The following is a 21,025-nucleotide window of genomic DNA, read 5'->3' as shown; positions in this document are numbered from 1 at the left end:
CCACATGCATGCGATGTTTTCGTTGCAGAGGGGCAAGACAGACGTGTCAACAATAACTCTCTACTGCGCCGTCTCTCCGACGAGTGACCTAGCGGTGCACTCGGCCTGTCGGTTGCGAAATCAGGCCTGTCAACCTAAAGAAGAGCTTTTTTCGTTGCTAAGCATGAGAACGACGTCTCTCTAGGGCATGGCGGGAACTTCTTGTACCCAACTGCGTTGCAGAAAGCGAATTTTGTATTTGCACTAAGCGTTTCGGGCGATTTTGATCTGTTTTCTCGCCTAACTTTGTTAACCGTCCTTCTTCATTTTTTGAAATGTACTACGAATGAACTACCAGTGCTGTAGAGCTGTCTTCCCCATAATCTTCTCGTGCATAAACGCTGTGAATCAGAAAGACAAAGTAAAGGTAACTCTTACTGCTATCGCTTATTTCCTTGTGCCGTCTTCACCTGCTATTTTCAGAGCCTTCACACATTACCACAGAATGTGATGATGCACTGATACTGGCCACAAGATGCAAAATGATTGAGTGGTATTATTTAAACAGCCCGAGAGAAAAATGGTGTTTAGGCTTGCTTGAGTTGAAGCCTCCTGTAAAGAACTTCTGAAGGCAATACTATAAACTAAGAGCCACACATCACGGAGTCGGTCACTCCGACTAGAGGAAATGAAGTTTGCGCCGGAACAACTGTATGCAAGGCTTCTCATTCTTTTTTTTTTAAGTGCACTGATCGACGTCGTATATCAGCGTTCACTAACAGCTAGAGCGCGCACAACAAAAATAAGAAGCTACAAGTTGAAAAATGAGAAAGCATTCAATTTAGAGAATAAATTGTAAGTGAGCTCTCGTTTTCCAAGTACAGAGAACAAGATTCTCAGTTCCTGACGCAGCTTTCTGCAGTCTAGATCGTGCGTACGTAACAAAGGTTGTCAGTGCTTTTCTTGTTTTGCGCTATATAGGAATTCCATCCTTCGCCTCAGAAATTAACCTCAGTTAAATTGCTTCTGCTACGATCCCGCGCGATGGCACTGCCACCACATTTGAGACAGCGCAATTGCTTGCACTTACTGTGCAACTTTATGTTGACCATTATTTTGACACGTTAGAGAGAATTTGTCAAAATTAACTCACCCTCAAGTAAACTCATGCCGAGTTCTTGCTGCCTTCACAGAGCCGAAAAGCAGACAAGTAAAAGTCCACAGGACACCTCTAGAAAGTAATTATGATGTGATACGAATGACGTAGATGAAAGTGCTGTCGCCAATTGATGTTTCTTTATATTTCTTAGTGTTTCACCAGCAGTGTGCGAAAAAGGTTCGACTTCAAGTGAATGCTCATTTCCTTTATAGCCTTCGCAGCATGAGAAATCAGGCTGTGAGGGACATTGAGTGCCTGCCGCATAAGACTTTCATGTTCAAATAAACAATCACAACATGAATAGCCAACAAATCGTGAAAATGAACCATGACTGCTCCTTTTATTGTTCGATTGTCAATATGCAGAAATATTTTCTTAACTTAAATAACAGTAGTCCTTGCGCGAGCTAAAAAACCCTGTATCTTCGCTATATGCCGCTTCCCTGACCTTTAGGCTTCTTCCAAGAATCTACCAAGGACTTGATCCCTGTTCGTTCCGAACCTCCTGTAAGATAAGCGATATACTGAATAAAGGGAAAATGAGACATCCACCTACTAGTCAAATGCTAGACTATATACTAGTCAAATGCTAGACGGAGCTGGAGCAAATATACCGATAAAACACAATGTGCTCTACTGGGTAGCGGGTAGGGCGATGCAGACGCGAGGAAGGACGGGCACTTATAACGTCCCCATTTCAGAACATTCGAGCTCACTGCCGCGGGGTAAGACAAACAATGTTGTAGGACTGTCCAATATTCATTTGCTCTTTTAGTCTGCCGTCTTTAGCACGACGTCATCTTGGCCTTGCACGTACAGCAGAGTTTCCTCTAAGCAATGAGATTTGCTCGACAGCAAACACGCTATCCTCGTAAATTTGATAACACAAAATGATTTTCCAAGCCAGAGTAAACACCGGCCTCAGTGAACTTTACGTTACGGACGAATTTCGTTTATGTTTGCTGCCTTTTTTTTTTCGTACTTAAGCACTTTATAAGATCAGGGCGCATCGTCCGACACGCCGAGTACGATAATGTTGTATTCAGTGTTTCATCGAACTCTCTCTAAAAACAGCGTTTATTCGGAGTAAGGATATAGACAAATTCTTCCACACGTATAGTCGAACTGAGCATTGAAGTAATGCAGACATAAATTAATAATGGGCCATGTTTTAACTGTACTGGAGATGAATTAATTTAGTTATCATCTGCTTGGCAAATTATATTTGTTTTGTTGTATTGTTTCTTTGGTATTCAATCCCGTTGGGTTAATAGTAAGAGGGGCACGCGTCATGGTAAAGTGCAGTACTATTCTAAATACATGAATATTCTTCGTAATATCAGCACGACGTGAATTATTCCGCAAGTAAAATAGAACAAATCGAAAATCATATGCTTATCTTGAAGCACCCCGGATATGTACTCTCTGCGTGCACAGTGATGACAAGAAAAGTGCGGAATATAAGGTCGTTCCAGTAACCAAATAAGCAAACTTATTTGGAAGTGTCGTTGCCGGGATGAAAACGAAAGAGGCTCACAGAATGGTAATATCCTGTTGACGTTTGATGTATAGACTTGGCATTCGAGGGAATGCAAAGGAACTTGTCACGGGACAGGTAGACTTGACAAAATCTTTGCCAATAGATGCTGGAAGGTTGGCTTGATGTAGCTTCAGATGAGAAATCATGGTCAGCAAAACAATTGAATAAAACGAATAGTCGTTCTTTACACCTTTTCAAGGAGTCCAAACGCAAGGGGCATTTTAGATGCGAGGTAAGCAACGTAAAGATGAGTAGCTACAGTGCTTGTTTTTAAAGCGAGGCTTTCCTTGTCTACTTCCCCGGGTTTAGCGTGCGAAAAGAAATAAGTATACCTCCTGTACTTTTTCAAAGGGCAGAGTACTTTTTCCCCCTTAGGCCCAAAAAGAAACAAGATAACATAAAGACATTCAAGAGTTTTAGCTCGTTTTACTAACCTTCACGAAATACTGCATTATCAGCGACATGGACGGCAGTGACAACGCCTATAGCGGCAACGCCGGTAGCGACTATATACTAGTGACGTTATGTCGATCTCAGAGCGTTATGCGCAATTTCGTGTTACACGGGTGCTTGTGTCGCAGAAACATTTTTTTACGAAGGGCTGCCCGTTAACGATCACGTATCTGCCGAGACATTTCACAAGCGGCTAACGAGAGCATGATCCATTCCTACAGTAATACATCTGTGTCCTCCGCGGTTAAACTCTGCACCCCGATGTGGCGACACCAACCTGGCCGTCGGTGTTTACGTCTTCGGTATTCCGCAAAGAGCAATACGTTCACGGACAAGTTAATGTTGCTCATAAGCCAGGCATAATGGTGTGGGTGGTTTGCACGTGATGCGCTCCGCCCGACCTTCGTCGCGGCTTAGACCAACATGCAGAAGATAGCCTCGGAAACTCGCTGACTGCGACGTTCTCCAGCTGTCGCCTCCTACGATAAACATACCGCTTTAAGAAATTCAACTGTCACAAAGTGAAAATCCAAGGGTGAGTAATTACTTAATGATAATTCAAGGGATAGCATTTTACGTGCGAACAAAGAAACCCTCTGTCCTTGCCTGACGTGCGGCGTATATATAGCGTTATCACTGTTACCTTCAATACACCCCTCTTGCTCTACCCCTCCGTCTCCGTTTATCATGTAAAACTAAAGCTGTCTAGTCGTTATAGTAGATGTTTTACCGATACCCATATTATAGGATTTGCGAAAGACCTATACTCGACAAACCCCGTCTTTCGTCACAAGCAAAAGGTGGTCATCATATATAGATAGCACGGCCGGCGCGCCGATTTGTCGGTATGTTACCACCCATGAATCACAAAGCAATCCTGCGAAGAGCTCAAAGCGCACTGGCTGGCAAGTCACTCGGGCCGCTGGCTTAAGTCGCACAAGCGTACTTCTGTCCATGAAGTAGTGACTACAGAATTATTCAAATCGAGTAGGTAATTAAGCGAAAACTGAGCACTGAATGTCTGTATTTTCAAGTCGAAGAGAACTAAATCCAAGCTAGCTAAGCCTGTTTGGAAAACCTGCTGCTTAGTTTCGACAGTCCCTAGGCTCTGCAGCCTTGTTGCAATTTGTCCCGTGTCGAGCGCTATACACTGACACCAGGATAGTAGTTTCACGCGTCTCATTGTTCTTTCATTTTGTGTGTTGGGGGGGGGGGGGGAGCCGCTATATTTGATTTAGAAAGGAGAGGATCACAAAGCATCTTTTGCAGATGTTCTGCTCCCACTTATAGATAAAACATGAGAGCAGGTAGCTATGTGAGGGCTACATCGACGCTGATGCCGACCGGCTAGGACTAGAGGTGGCTATAAGATAAATTGCATTCCATTCTCCGGAGCTACTTTGCTAAGTCTCCGGAGACGATACGCGCGTTCCTATTTAAGACCAGGTTGTCCGAAGTAAACTGGAGAAAATATAAGTATTGTAGCTGACGCTAACTACACACATTGAGCCCCACCAGGGAGTCTAAATGCGTTGTTGCTAAGAAAGCCCGATATATATATATATATATATATATATATTCTCTCTTAGTGAAAGTCATATACTGGCGCTACTCCATCTGCCGTATTGCTGCGTACGTGAAGGGGCATTTTCATACGCATCGTATGGCTTGTGAAAAAGGCTTCTCAACGAGCTTCGGAGAACACTTATTAACCGAAGCGTGCTACGCTGACCGACGGCCCTTCGCTTCGGTGTTACCGTAGATCATGAAGCCATGTCGCGAACTCAAAATTGACTCGGACGACGTCCTCTGAGATCACAGAGCAGGCTGCGATAGCGATGGTCTTATTGGACGACAATAGGACGACAATTTACAGTGACTCGAGATCAGCCGTTCGGGCATTTGCCAAAGGAACCATATCCAAGCTGGCCCTAGAAATACTAGGAAGCAAGGAGATCAAGCCAGACACAGTCATCTGGTTTCCAGCCTACATGGGACAGATTTAGGGTGCCCCGCCCAACCTCAATGAGTCGGCAAACAATGCTGTGCGAGGAATCAGCGACCGCGTAGCTGCCAGGCAGCGTGATGTTCGGGGTGCAGAGAACCGGGACTATCCTTCCTCGTTCAACGAACTTACTAAGCGCTTTTACATGGCTCGGAGGATCTACCCCTTCCCATACTGTAAACTCAACAGACCTCAGGCTCTAACACTAAGCTTTTTACAGACTGGGGCAACTTCTTCACAGGATTTACCTCGAAATTCAGACAACAAATGCATGTGCACTATGCAATGACTTAGCGAACTTACATAACATGCTCTGGCGGTGTCCCGCGTTACGTGGCGATGAAAGCAACAGTTCTTCCCGCAGAGATGCAGTTCTACGCAGCCCCAACCTCGAAGAACAGTTATGAGCTGTCCAACGGGCCCGCGACGTGGCCGAATGGCTCAGCCTCTGTGTCCCGACGTGGGAGTGGCCCACGGCACGCTAATGCGCGCCCTTAAGAACCAAAATAAAGTTCATCCATCCATCCATACATCATATCGGCAAATACATTGAACGACCTTCATGCTTGCAGGACATCAAACATGCTCAAGCTGGAATGGCATAACGAAGTGAAGAGAGTGCAATCGGGACCCTATGAACAGGTTTCCTGAAACTTAGTGCGCCAATCTACTACGCTTCCCCGGTCTTAATAATTTCCTCAATGGCTGTTTGGTACCACGAGGTAATGACATGCTTAAGTATCATCATCATTTATGAACACGTTAAGCTCGCAAGAAACTCACGCCGGTCCCACGATGGCGCCTGTCAAAAGGCCCTAGCATTTTTTAGCCAACCCTACTTTTGCATGACGCCAAATAAGCACTTGCGTCGAGTTTCCTAATAACTTGCAGTAGACAAAAACATGGAATGAAGAAAGCACGTTGTTATGAAATCTACCAGTAAAGTACGGCTTATACACTAAGAGGGGCAACACAATTAAATCAGAGTATTTACCACGAATGTACGAAAATGTACACGATCTTCCGAACTTCTTACCTTCTATTATTAATGGCCACTGGGTGAAGAGATATGGTGATAATTGCCAGAGTTATGGAGCGAAACGAGCTCCTAACTCAATGTACACTTCAGCGATGTCACCAGGTTACATCTCATTCCGGCACACGGTCTATCCTCCTGCACCAAAAATCTCTTCTCGGGCGAGACACACTCACCTTGGTCTTTTCGTGTGCATTATCCCTTTTTTTATAATCTTTCGCAGGTAGAGCAAATTTTCTGTCAAAAATTTCTGTCTAGCCCGCCCTCTCAGCTTCGGTCACACAGGTCACATAGGTCCGACATGCAGATGCCGTGATCTGTCCTAAGTGTTCTGATCCAGCTTTTTTAGTTTACATCACTTGCTGTTGTAGTCATATATAGTCATAGGCTACACAAGCTACACGAGACAAGATTGTAAGAGCTGCCAATGTACGGACTGATCAAAGTGAGAGTTCTATATATTTCCAGGAAACTGGATGATCTTAAGAGGAAGCTTTAGCTCGTGGCCCAGCCCTAGTAAGTTTTCCTAGTCAAGTACATGTAAAAAGTAGAAATGCTTTTATGAGAAAGCCGTTCGACTGGTTCGAATGAACTTTGTCGCACTTAGGAGAGCAAAGTAAATTCTACCAAGTTGAGCGAGCTAAATGTTGATGGCAAGCGCTGAATTTCCCAAGAGAAAATTGCCCAAGATCGGTAGGATAAAGAAATTTTGAACACAAAGTTTACAAATTCGTAAGTTCGTCACAAAAACAGACATCGCAGCTTTGTAAACTTCATCTGTTAAACTATCTCAAGCTGGCAAATGTGACATATAAATTTACAGCTTACGTCAAATTGCTACGACGTTAAAGAGAGTTTTGCAACAACCATCTTCACAAATTACCGTCAATTTTCCCATCAACGTACACCGCACCGATTTTGTCCGCTTTAGATGTGTTACTACTGCAGTTTACAAAATTCTGATACCGTCTTTTATTGCCGAGTTTGAGTTGGAAACTTTAGGCTTAAGTTCTAGCTTTCAATTTTCTTGATTTTCGAGAACATTTTGCAACTACAATGGCTGCCTAAATACAAGATCTGCTTGTTACAGTCACGCTAGAATTCAGCTTTTTCTGTTAAATGCTACAAACGTCAACATAATCAACAGAGTGGTCGCATAGAAACGATTTCAAACTTGTCCTGTACAAAGATAGGAGCTCCCACGCTCAAGATCCTTCGTAAGCCCCTGCGCCACTCGTGGAATGAATGACACCTGCAAGCTCTTGTTTAGCTAGCCTCATGGTGAATATATTATGCTGATCTGTTTGAGTTTATTTTATGTTGTATAAGCTGGGCGTTCATTGTGTAAAGAGTTGGGCTCTATGAAATAAAAAAACGTCATTTAATATAATTTTTTTTTTCGAGATGCATCAGAGAAAATCAATGGCGATCAATGCAATGAGATATATGGGCTTGCATACTGGGGTGCTATAACGTAAAGCTATTCCAATCTATTTCTATTCCATTTCTACCACTAGCCCTCCACAATTGGTCAAAAATATTTTGAGTAACCCTCACCTCGCCTTTCTATCACGCGATGGTACGACAACCGAAAAATCTCCCGGTTGATATTACGTGCACACACTGATTATACATGATTAGGACAAACAAAATAAAAAAAATATTTTTACGATACTAGCCTCTTTCGCTATGGGCCCTACGGCATTCATCAAAATTTTTTGTGCCATGACCACTTCACCTGTCTATCATTCGACGTCATAATCAATACGTAAACGTGACCTGTTCATATTAAAGGTGCATTATTCTCACGAACAAAACTGACTTTCTCTTCGCAATATAGTCGGAGACTTTCCCCGTTCCGAGAGGAATAGAATTTGGTTGCCCACCGATCACTGTGGCACAGGCTACTTGCTAGCGGGAATAGATTTGTCTGCGTACGATCAGAATTTTTAGGCCTTTAGCCCTTTATGGCGCTGTACGACTTCAATCTGCCCGCTCTTTTTCACTAAGGATCTGTTTCAGCGGTATTTGTAACGGTCGGTTGCGCACTACCGCAGTTTTCTGCCAGCCACCACAGGCTAAGAAATGGAAATCGGACCAAACGCAGACGCAGGCACCAACCTCCCCCATTTGGTAAACGACTTTCACTGAGCTGGCACGGGCTTACAGCTTCTCTCCACTTCTGCGCACTGCTCGCCTCTTACTTTCGCGTAATATAATAAGGAAAATAAGGAGAAGAAAACTGCCAAAGTCGGCAATGCTATTTGCGTTCAAAGAAGATAAAGGTAACCTCCTATGAACGAGGAGAGCGTTTAACTGGGCGGATCAGTGAACGCTGCGTGTCACCGGCCGATGCTTGCGTCGGCAGTTACGTAAATTTGATGTCAGGGGTTTGGAATAATGTCAGAATAGAATATGCTTACGTTATGCGAGCCCTGGTGTAGCAGTAATCACATGAGTGAACGCGGTCAGTACGTGTGAGCAACGAACGTTTGCACGAATTATCAGCCCTGTCTTCGTGTTTTGGGGCGAAATATTGGGCGAAATTACCAAGTAATAACATCTAACAAGCGGAGGCTGTTCACAAAGACGATAAGCCAGCGAGCGAACATATGAAAATAGAAAACGAATAACAACGCAGGGACCAGTAAGAGCGTCTTGGTTATCGAGGGACTCTTGATCCCATAGTTAATTTATGGGATTTTACGTGCCAAAACCACTTTCTGATTATGAGGCACGCCGTAGTGGGGAACTCCGGAAATTTGGACCACCTCAAGTTCTTTAACGTGCACCTAAATCTAAGTACACGGGTGTTTTTGCATTTCGCGCCGAATCGAAATGCGGCCGCCGTGGCGGGGATTCGATTCCGCGACCTCGTACTTAGCAGCCCAACATCATAGCCATTAAGTAACGTTCATCCCATAGTTCATGACTGTTAGAATAGGCAAGAAAGTATGGCTTCCGAGGAGGTGACTTTCAAGTCCACGTGGCGCGCCAAGTACAATTACATGGGAAACAATTGATGCGAGTGCACCGGTGCCATTGGTAATTTTCTTTTACCCACAAACATCCATATTATGGTCATCAAAACTGATTAGCACTTACGGAATTGGAGAACAAGGAGAACAGGTGGACTTCATCAATTATCTCACGTATAGGTGCGCCAGTCTCATCTGTCAACAATAATTGTTGAACCAATGCCTCAAGAAAACGCCGCCTTGTATATTAGCTTGAAAGTTGGATGAAGGGGAAGGCGACTATAGATAAATTAGGAAAGAAATAAATGCGGAATAATTGCGTGAGACGCAAAGCAGATGCTATATGCAAGGAAAGTCAGCACGGTGAACTGTCCAGTCAGAAATTCCGCTTAGCTAACGGCCGACCGAGCGTGTTCGTTCACTGCCCAACAACGCTAGGGTGATTTGGAGTTCGTCTGGGACACTAATTCCACAGAACGAGAGTACGGTAACGAGGGTAAGTCATGCCATTGCGCGGAGGCGCTTGTTCGCTAGCCGGTCGCTCGATATTTCCTGTGGGGAAATAAAAGCAGCGTTGCATTAGCGTCAGTCAAGCGAAGTTGTAGAATGCACCTATAGAGAGGAAACGGTTGTGCGGGCGCACTTTTCGAGCTCGCTGTGTTGTTGACTTGATGGTGACGCTGGCTTGGGTCCGGATCGAAGCGCGGCGGTGGCGGTGGCATCGTGTGTCACATGCGAAACAATGGCAGGCCGGGGGGGGGGGGGGGGCGCACACCAGACGTTTGCAGCAGCCGCCAGTCTAAAACGCAGGGCCGCTGTTTTGTCCGACACCGCCGGGCCATCAGCACGCAGCTTAGAGCGTCTCCTTTTTGTTATACGGGCAGTAGGCATCACACAACGAGTTTGTAAAGTGAGCGCGAGACGGCAGAAATGTTAGGAACGCCATGTTTTAAATTTAGTAGTGCATTGCTCCGGAATAATTTACATCTCAATGAACGTTAAAATTGCGCGAAAAAAAAAGCGAGTACAAGCGCATGTAACACACAACACACCACGAGCACAGGCCATCAATTGTGTGTTCCTTCAGCTTGTACTTGTGTTTTTCACGCAGTTTTAACCTTCCTTCAAGTATGAACTAATTAACCAGCAAGAACGTCCTGCTAATTTAGATCCCCTGCGTTTATAAGTGTTTAAAGCTATGCGCATAAACGTGGCGCGAGCGCGCGAGCGTGTGTGTGTGTGTGTGTGCGTGTGTGCGCGCGTGCGCGCGTGCGTGCGTGCGTGCGTGCGTGTGTGTGTGCGTGCGTGCGCCTGTGTGTGCGTGCGTGCGTGTGTTTGTGTGTGCGTGTGCGTGTGCGTGCGTGTGTGTGTTTGTGTTTGTGTGTGTGTGTGTGCGTGTGCGTGTGCGCGCGTGTGTGTGTGTGCGTGTGTGTGTGTGTGTGTGTGTGTGTGTGTGTGTGTGTGTGTTTGTGTGTGTGCGCGCGCGCGCGCGCGCGACCGTCAACAGCATGTCAGCAGAGGTGCTATAGCATTAAACTATTCAAACCTGCCAACCTGAGATAATCTCAAGTTAACCTGACTGTTTTTCCTTTGCCTTTCTCTTTCTCGCTCTTTCCAATCTACCACGATTCGATTACTCTCGTTATCCCTTCGCGATTGCTCAAACATATTAGAGGACACCCCTACTTCGCCTATCTGACACCCGTCACACAACAGCGACAACACGCATATTATACAGAGATATGTACTGTACACACTATGCATTGCTATACAGAAAAAATTTGAGCTTTTTTGAGATGGCGGTTGTTGTCTCTTCATAAAAATAATAGAAGAAGACAGCCCACAGACCGATAAATTGCGGTGTATTGGGAGGTGCGGGCGAAAATTGACTTCTTGCGCGTAATAAAAAATTTACTTGGCAGTATAACGTTCCAGAGCTCTTTCGGCACGTATACGACATCGCCCTGCCAAAACTTCATCAAGCATCAGTTCTGGCGACATTTTTAACGTCTGGTTGCATGCCTCTGCAATCGTTGACGAGCTACCACAAGCTAAGCAAGGGTAAGTGGACGAATCGGAGACGCCAGTACCACTCTCCTGACCTGGATATCCACATTCAGTACTCTAGGTTGGTCCCAACGAATCACTTTTTTCTTCTGCGCTATCCTCGTCTCTTGTCAGACAATAACATATGGAAACCCTGACTTGGTAGGTAGTGTTATTCGCTTTGAAATTAAATAAAATGTCGCCTCCTATAAACGACGAGAGCTTTTGATTGGGCTGTTGAAACAATCTTGCGGGTGACCACCCATGATTGCGTCGGCGTTTTCGTGAATCTGAGGTCAGGAAATTGGAATAAGTCGGAGGGGAAGAACTGTAGGTTACAGCGCCCCAGGGCGCGAAACCCCGAACCCTTTAACTGCTCATGTGCAACTTTCTGACGGGCCAATTACACGGTGCCGTATGTGACGAAAGCCACACCACCTGCGTGATAACACATATGTATGTATGTATGTATGTATGTATGTATGTATGTATGTATGTATGTATGTATGTATGTATGTATGTATGTATGTATGTATGTATGTATGTATGTATGTATGTATGTATGTATGTATGTATGTATGTATGTATGTATGCATGCATGTATGTATGTATGTATGTATGTATGTATGTATGTATGTATGTATGTATGTATGTATGTATGTATGTATGTATGTATGTATGTATGTATGTATTTAAGCACGGTGCTTCAAAGAAACAAAATGGTTGTGTTCACCGTTATAAAATGGTTGTGTTACTCTCGTTATCCCTTCGCGATTGCTCAAACATTTTAGAGGACACCCCTACTTCGCCTATCTGCCACCCGTCACACAACAGCGACAACACGCATATTATAAAGAGAGATGTACTGTACACACTATGCATTGTTATACAGAAAAAATTTGAGCTTTTTTGAGACGGCGGTTGTTGTCTCTTCATAAAAATAAAAGAAGAAGACAGCCCACAGATCGATAAATTGCGGTGTATTGGGAGGTGCGGGCATGTATGTATGTATGTATGTATGTATGTATGTATGTATGTATGTATGTATGTATGTATGTATGTATGTATGTATGTATGTATGTATGTATGTATGTATGTATGTATGTATGTATGTATGTATGTATGTATGTATGTATGTATGTATGTATGTATGTATGTATGTATGTATGTATGTATGTATGTATGTATGTATGTATGTATGTATGTATGTATGTATGTATGTATGTATGTATGTATGTATGTATGTATGTAAGCACGGTGCTTCAAAGAAACAAAATGGTTCTATATGGTAGGCACAAACTCAGCAGTCGCTCGCGATGGCAAAGTTCTTTTTTTTATATCCGCGGCCAAGCAGGCTACCTTGGTTGTTACGGCTTCCTTAAAGCAAAGGCCACAGTGGAAATAAATTCAAAAGTCGCTGCAGCTTCCGCTAAAAGCAAGATGAATTCAAGTTTACCCCGAGCGCACTGGCGCTTACTACAACGTAAAGTAACAAACGTATAACATGTACATGCTTCCTTTTTCCAAACAAGGCTTTGTTATTGCGCGTACATCATTTTTATTGATAATGATTAATGCAATTTTTACATAACAACTTGGTTCAAAAATACAGTAAATGAGAAATTACTAGTCATGAACATACCCGCATGCAACTATAGCAATCAAGGCCACGCTGCAGAAAACATCGCCAAAGAGGTAGTTCATGGTCATGAGCTTGTGAGCGTACACAGGGTTATTGCTAAACAGTTAGCAAATTAAGCAGTGTGCATTACGAACATGCGCTACGTGTAATGTACAAACTTACTGCCATGCGGCTTTCTGTGAGCATTGGCTCCAGCGTTCGAGAGACCAGGCCGCTTAACGGTTACTTTCAATGGTTGTGCTTTTTTTCCGACTCAGAGACAGAGACGACATTTGGGAACCACGTGCAAGAATGAATTTGATCCTTTGACCGAGTCTAGTTAATAACGGAAAATAAGGACTGGAAAACTGCCCTCCTCACCGGTGCTTACAAACTTAAGACAAACAGCGATTAGGAACCAGGAAGATTGCCGCTCTTCTTTGCTTTGAGTAACGTGTCAGACGAAATAAAATATTAGTGGCGGGGCCACAATGCCGTACTACGGATGGTGCCATTAGCACGCACGACGGGGCATATTTACGCCGCGTCATACGCACTGTTATCTTTGTCGCTGCAAAAGAGTGGACGTCGTAAGAAGGAAGTTATTGGCGCTGAAAAAGTATTCGTCAAACATGCAAAAAAATAAGCACCTCAAGGAGCGTGGAACAGCCTTATAGCAAAACAAAAACAATATTACAAGCAACCTTGGACACAAAAAAAAAGTTCACTGAGCAAAGCAGGAAGCACAAGATGGAAACGAAGCATTAGGAAGTGCACAAGAGTGTAAGAAGAGAAGTAACAAACTTTGAAAGAGCAGAAGGGCCCATGGCGAAACGGTGTGTAGCACGCCCAGTTCGGCGGTGTCTAGTTACCAGGCTCCCAGCCAGCGATTATCATAATCGTTATCGCTATACGACCGGCGTGCTAACCGAAGCTTCCGCGCTCCGGTTAGCTTCCCTGGCGCCTGGGTATTCATTTTGAATGTCGAACGTATACGTGCCTCCTTACGTTTTCTACGTTGTATAACCGAAGCTCAAGCGCTAGGCATTACGCCAAAACCGCTCCTATAATTATACGAGCCGCAACGTTCGCCCATTACACGGGAAGCAGCAAGGATAAAGGAAGGAAGTCGAAAGATGCCGCTGGTTCTCGCTCAAGATGAAGACCCGGGTTGAAGGAAAGAAATAAGCAAAGAGGCCTAAGAAAAGGATAAATATATTTCTGCAGCCCACGGTTTCATGGCTACACTCCGCCTTTCGGCCTTCCTACGCACTCTCCTCGCTCCCTGATTTCCATGACGTCGCAACCGTTCCTTCCTTTACCGTCTTTTGCCCTCTGTTCCCGAATGTCCCGAATATACGTTATTTCTTACGCCGTCTTGCCCCTTGCTAGCAGTTTATTCGTCTACTCAGCCGTGTGGCTTCCATGTGTGGCCCACTACCAGGTTCGTCGATTTCCTCCGCGTGTTAGCGTCCATATAATAGTGGTACACTGGAATGAATGCGCCGGTCCACGTTCTTTCCTTACAAACGCACAGACTATATACCTATAGAGTGTGACTCACTGTTCTCTATTTCTGATTTTTGCCTGATCCCTCATACAGCTAGTTTTACTTCTCCTTTACTTTTATATACTCATCCGAAATGGCGGGTCATTTCTGTCCCGTGCACCGCCGGTCACAGACGCCGCGTCGCCTCTCCCTTTCCGTCGGTTTAAAGTTCAATTTTCCATAGGTATAAGAAAAAAAAAGACAAGGAAAATGTAACCTAGAGGCGAATCCCTTAGGAAAAAGGAAAACCGTGAATGGCGCTAAGAAGTGATTTCTTGAGGCCACTATTTCTTCCCCTTCTCCAGAATATACGTGCGTAAAGGAGGTGGGGTCTCGGGTAAGGGGGGCGGTGTGACGGCGGCTACACCAAAAGGTAGAGAGAAACGTCCGTATGAGCATCGTTCATCGTGGCCATTCACCGGTGGCTGCATTGCCGTGTTTTATATGTTTACCTAGACGCTAAGTAAAGGAAGCAGCAAATGACGCGCCAAAAAAAAAAAAACATCATGGGGCGAGTAGAGCTTGGCTTTTTCGCCACCGGTTCCTTCCTTTTTCTTGCGTTTTACCTCTCTATTTCTGGCAAATGGGCGCGTCAGCAAAGAGCACAGACACACATATACACACACGCGCAAACACGCACGCTTGAACGATGGCTCAATCAAGGGGATAATAAAGGGGGCCTTCATCTTCGGACCGCCCCCTCCATTTTGGCATCGCCACCAGTAATTCCCACGATACGAGAAATGACGGCTCTGAACATTATGAGTAACAGTAACAAAACCGAAGCCACGCGCAGTACCTACCTGTGCGTGGTGCCTTCTCCTGTTCGAGTTATTGCTCGCTTCCATGCAACTGCCCTCGCTCGGCAAACGCCGAATGACTTCTTCCACGGCGTTGACGATCGGCGTCACGTGTTTGCAGGTACGAGAACTAAAATCGACGCGAGAAGCGGCACATAGGCGTTTGTAACTTCACGCGCCATTTAAGTTATGAAGATAACTTTTTTGTTTTATCAAGCCGCAACATCGCTCGCTTTACAAGAGCCCAACGGTGAGGCATAAACATTCATGGGCGTCTGTTGAAGGGCGTGACAGCTGCGCTCTTCGGCAAATCAGTTTTTATTCTGTGGGCGACATTGTGCGGGCTCTCTAACAGTGTAGAAATTAGCAAAGCCAGATTTGTTTAGTAGTGTCTGGAAGCGGTTATGAATGCCACAGATGGGGAATTCGACGCGTTGTATTCACGATGAATCGTCTTACTGTTTCGACTAAACGAGTACTTAGCTCGACATTCTGAAAATTACTTGTCTGATTATTTCTTCGATCCATTTGAAACCTATGCCTAAACGGAAAGAAAGAAGACTGCCGTGTTAATCGCTCAATTATCACATATTCCCTGTTCTTGAAAACTTTCGAACAAATATTCGGAAACTGCTTGTACGTATATGACCATATATGCTCCTAATGTTTATAGCTCGTAATGTTTGTGATTCAAAAGGTTAAAATAATTAGGACTTCCTCTTGGCGCCATTTTGTGGGGCACATCTATGAACATTGTAACTTGAAGAACGACTTCAACTGAACTCGTAATACTTAACGAGAAAAGTTAGAGAGAGAGAGAGGGAGATTTGCAATAAGGAAAGTAAAGAGGTCATCCGCCTCATTGCAGTGGAACAGCACAGGTGCATGTTGTGGCATGATCGCCTGGTCATTCTCGAGCAGTGCAGATCACCTTGAAAGGTGACCACGTGTTCGGTTGGTCGAAAACATAGCACTCGAAATTTGTTGGTTTCGCAGAATCCGCGTGGTCAGTTCCAGTAGAAGGCGCGTGGAGGTGCTTTAATTATTATGTCGGATGGGCTACAAGGTGGTATCCGGATTTTGTAGCAAATTACAGCATCGAGACAGTTTGCCACGATGCGAATCCACTTCGGACCGAGAGTGGTTCAGAGATTAGCCGCTCTGGGGCAAAGGACCAGTGTGACCACCCGAAGATACTACCAGAACTATAACAAGGGACTTAGCAGGGTTACAGGACACAAGTAGAATAGAGTGATATAGTTCTTCGCAAAGATCAGGAAAAAATGGTTACAGCAGCGCGCGCTAGATGGCTCGCTGCTGCAAGCTCCAGTTGATATAATGCGAGCCAAATATTATTGCCGATTTCTGCAAAGTGTTCTGCAAAGTTTTCTGCGACGCAGAACATCTAGGCAACTCATTCCTTACTGACATCGCTATTACAACAAAGGGATATGCATCGACAACGGCTAAATAAAGACAGCACTTAGGAAAGAGAATTTTTGTGAATACGGGAGCCTCGTTCCTAACGAAATAGGAAACCGCGTGCAAGTGAAAGTCCCATCTAAGTGCATCACGAAGTGCTTCTGGCGAGATCATTGATCACCACACAAAAGAAGCCTTTTCCTTGATTCCGCCCTCGGCCTCTTCATTGACTTGCTTCATTTCACAAATAGACATCTGTAAGTCTATCTGAATCATATATCTCCCATACGGTGCATGTTTGTGCATTAGTGCCTCGTAAGCACTGCAGGCGGCACTGCGCCTTAAGCCCCCAAAAGCACGGATACAGGAGGTAAAAAGCAGCTGAGAAGGAAGGCACGGAGTGGAAGAGCAGAAAGAGGAGTGACAATAAGGGCAAAAAAGGAAAAGCCTGCTATGGCACTACGAGTATAAAGGGAGACAACGTGATGTATCCGAGAGCAGGGAGGTATGTCTCTGCGACCAACTGAAAGAGTATCGAGAGGAGGAAATACATTAGATGTGTGCTTACGAAAAGGGTTACGCCTATGTGTGCTCAGCAAAAGAAGATGGAAGCGACCAATCTACCAACCGAAGCTGTCCTTGTCCTCTAGCGCGCTTCCCACTTCTTGCCCGCCACCATTCTTTTTCGTGGCCCCAGTTTTCTTGATGGTCGAAAAGAAGGCCTTCACTCGCTTCGTCGTTCTCGATACCATATCTCCTCTACCCTCACCTTCTCTTCTGCCGTTGTCTACATTTCCATGTTTTCCCATTTCTACCAGATCGCTTTCCTCCCGTCTCGATCAGGTTTCGATTCACTCATTGGTTCGCAACAGGGAGGCGGCGGCTTGACGCTCGGGGTCGGGCTGTATCGCTTTAGATTTCCGAGAGGGTTCATTTGTAGAAGCTTTTCCTCGGTGGCTCAGATTGCATTAGGGACCCCCTCGGAACTCTGGCAGCTTCGTGTTGGGCAACCTGGCCCTCTCCTTTCGATTTCGTCCCCTCCTTCTTTCAATCCCTTTATTCGTTTCGGTTCGCATGGTGTGTGCTTGTACGATAACCGAATTTGAGACGGCAAGTTTTTGCGGTAGAGCAACCCGTGGCAAAGAGTGGGGAGAAGCAGCGATGCGCAAAAAAAAAAGAGGAAGGAGCAGCGCAAGTTGCGATAACTCCGCGCAGCTTGTCCCATATTTCGTTAGGCTCATGGCGTCTTGGGGAGCGCCGAACATGCGCGAATCGTTGAAGCGGGTAAACGGGAGGCGGCGGCTCCCGCCGCCAATGATTCCTAAGATCGTCCTGCGGCTCCCCATTTTTATGGTGCCCGCGCTAAACACTTCCGCTTTTAGGTAGCAAATCGGCGCATTAAGATTTCCAGGTCATGCATGTCTTCTCGCTCCCTCTGATGCAATAAGCTGCTGCGTGCGGCCTGCATTTTGTGCAGCACACGCGCTGCTGTCGCAAGCGACTTTCGAGAGATGCAATGATGACAAGAACGCGAACGCACACGTGCAAGAGGAAGCAAGAAGAAGCGTAAAAGGATGAAAAAAAAGACGAAGAACAGGACACATTGCAGCTGGTGGGACGGATCGAAATCACGGCGCCATAGTGAAGTGCGCGCCGGGGAACGAGAATCTATATGGCAGAGGAAAAGATTCATCGGTTCATGGATCCCGGTTCGTCCTGCTGCCGCCTTTAACCACGTTCTGCGGCAGGAACTTCCATGATAGTCTTACATCTAGCTAGTCGCTGTGCTTTCCCTCTCGGCTGACGTGGCCTGGCGAGCCTTCTCTATTTCGCACTCTGCACGCACAAGGTGAAGTTCAACTCTCCCTTAACTATCCCTACGTAGTTAAGCTTCAGAACTTGATCTGCTCGTCATCGTTGTCGTCTCAAAAGCTCCCAAGCTAAACAATGTAGACGTACAAATTTTACGTATTATCGCTCGTACAGGTGCTTCAATACGGTGTGCTTTGAGGTGCGTACGTGTCTCATGGGCAGGTATCACAACAATCAATATACTGCCCAAAAAAAGAACTTTTTTTTCATGTGCCTGCTGTGTATAATGTCTCTTTGCAGCTAAACACACGATCAACCTACAAGTTGAACAAGCGAAGCGTGACTGTATAGGAGAGGGAAAAATAAGAAGAGGTCTCGTTGTTGTTGCAGTGCTGAGAGTTTTAACGTCAGTTTTACTGCGTTGTACTGAAACGTTATGAAATTTCTTCGGGACCGACGGCCACGCACGCAAGTGATGGTTTGACGTTTTACGTCGGACGAGAAAGAACGGCAAAGCCTGTCCAAGGCCTCTAGAGGGCGTTTTAAGTAGACGCTTCAAATGCTACCAGAAAAAAGTCAAGAACTTGCAAGAAAAAGGCGTTCGCAAAAGTTCGTGCATTGCAAACACCCGTTCCTAGTGCAAGAGAACCATTGTGTTAATCAGGACAATATATTGCGAGATAACCGAGGGTGTTTTGTGGTGTTGTCACACTAAATAATAAATAATTAGGTTAAACAATAAATGAAAAGAAATTATCCCAAATTTTGACAACTGTACAAGAGGTCTTCCGAGTCGAATAACGCCATTGTAATAGGATAACTAAATGAACGATCGGAAAAGTTATCTTTAGACGTCAGCATGTTTCCACTACCTCATAATCATATAAAATGGCAATAATAACATGGTCTGCTGTTGCTGTCTGCTTCCTCCTGTCCACGATTCCACAACGTCACCTACGCTCAGGCGTCCCAACGTGATGTAGGTCGGCATTATCACATCATCTGGGCCTGCCCATATGTCACGCGCACTCACAAAAATGGCACCCACTTTAAACTCACGATTACTGCTACTGACCAGTGGGAGACTATGCTACTTAGCATTGACCCGGACGATAAGCTCCGAGCCGTCCGGATGGACGCGAACGCAGCTACACCAGAACGACTGGCCACCGTCTAAGGACGGGGCGAGAGGGGCTGTCTCCCGCCCCTCTGGCCGCTTTTGACCTTATCAAGGACTCAATAAAAGTTGTTTCTCTCTACATGCTCAGCCATTAAACAACAGCCAACAACTGCTTTTAGTAAGCCGCCTTTATGCAAGATAAGATATGCCGTAGCTGTTGCGATACAAATATATATACCATGGAGCTACATCTGCTGAACTCATTACGCATTGATCAAACTTATGTATCCCTATAATGGTATCTTTTTTTTAGTTTTACGCTGCTAAGCATGAAATCGCGGGATGAAATCTCAGCCGCAGCGGACGAATTTCCATAGGGCGAAATGCATAAACGCAAGTGTATCATGCTTTAAGTGCTCATTAAATAACCCCAGGTGGTCAAAATTAATCCGGAGCCCCTCACTACAGCGTGCTTCGTAATCATATCGTAATTTTGGCGTATATCTTTCCAGAATTTAACGTTGTTTAGTTCGAATATACATTGTTAATAATATAGTGGAGCTTCGGTCGAAATCTGGCTTCTTCAGCTGAATAGCCTGAAGCAGCGAACATTATTTTCATGAGAAACTGCAATGCACAGGTACGTACTTCTCAAACTTTATAATTTATTTCCTTTAGCGCGCATGACTAAACTGAAAGAATATCGAGTAGCAGTGAGTCGTGTTTCCTTAGCAAACAATGTTAGTTTTAACACGACTTAAAGCTACTTTCGAGATATCCGTTCCTAAATGTGCAGCGAAATGCGTTGAAGGTTTTAATTCTCGAAAATTCCTCTCTCTAGCCGCTAAGAGCGACCTTACTTGAAGAGACATTTTTAGCAGGTCCGTAATAAATAGCTGCTGCCATTTCTATGTTGGGTATTGGATAGAAAAGTGTTATTGTTGCCGTACCCATGGGAGCTTCATCTCCCTTTACATAAGGTACATAAATACCTACGTCGCAATACAAATGTCACGCACGAATAAAAGGACGGTCCCGTGTGTCCATGGGTAAATATACTCTCTGTAACTGCATTAAACATAACATGAGGTCATAACGACTAACTGGTGACCCTCATTACCCTAGAAACTTCACTATTTCCCCAAGCTTTGCGTAGAGCCAGCGAAATCCGGCAGATAAAATGCATTCACCTTGCCAGCACCGTGCTGCATCGCACAGCATAAACGCAAGTGCTTTAGTGGCAGCACGTCCACTGGTGGTTGTGTTCGCCGTCGAAGTATTCTTCTAGGACTGAAGGTACTTTCAATGTAAGTTCCTTATGTAAGGACTTTTCTATCCCTCGCGAAGATAACAGATTAGAGGAAAACATTTACGTGGTGCGTGCACACGGAACGAAATGGGCGCTTCATTTCCACCCTTTCAACTTCAACTGTGTTCGCTGTTTTGCTTTCCAAAACGATTCTTACTTTTGCTGAACCTCTATCTCAAGCGAACCGTGTTCAGAAG

At 45.0% G+C, this 21,025-nt stretch overlaps 1 protein-coding gene and 1 long non-coding RNA gene across 15 annotated transcripts in view; one reads left to right on the top strand and one right to left on the bottom strand.

Annotated features, from left to right (window-relative positions):
• Nucleotides 1-21,025, bottom strand: part of LOC135918168 (neuroligin-4, Y-linked-like) — a 694,509-nt gene that overhangs the window by 125,432 nt on the left and 548,052 nt on the right. The window lies entirely within an intron of this gene.
• Nucleotides 18,189-21,025, top strand: part of LOC135918180 (uncharacterized) — a 118,940-nt gene continuing 116,103 nt past the window's right edge. Inside the window, exon 1 of the long non-coding RNA XR_010569591.1 lies at nt 18,189-18,436. This is a non-coding gene — a long non-coding RNA (uncharacterized lncRNA). The remainder of the gene's footprint in view (nt 18,437-21,025) is intronic.

The sequence above is a fragment of the Dermacentor albipictus genome, chromosome 1 (assembly GCF_038994185.2).
Source record: "Dermacentor albipictus isolate Rhodes 1998 colony chromosome 1, USDA_Dalb.pri_finalv2, whole genome shotgun sequence".
In the NCBI taxonomy this organism is placed as follows: Eukaryota; Metazoa; Arthropoda; class Arachnida; order Ixodida; family Ixodidae; genus Dermacentor; species Dermacentor albipictus.
The sequence above is the reverse complement of the archived record's forward strand: the minus strand, read 5'-3'. Positions and strand labels throughout refer to the sequence as shown.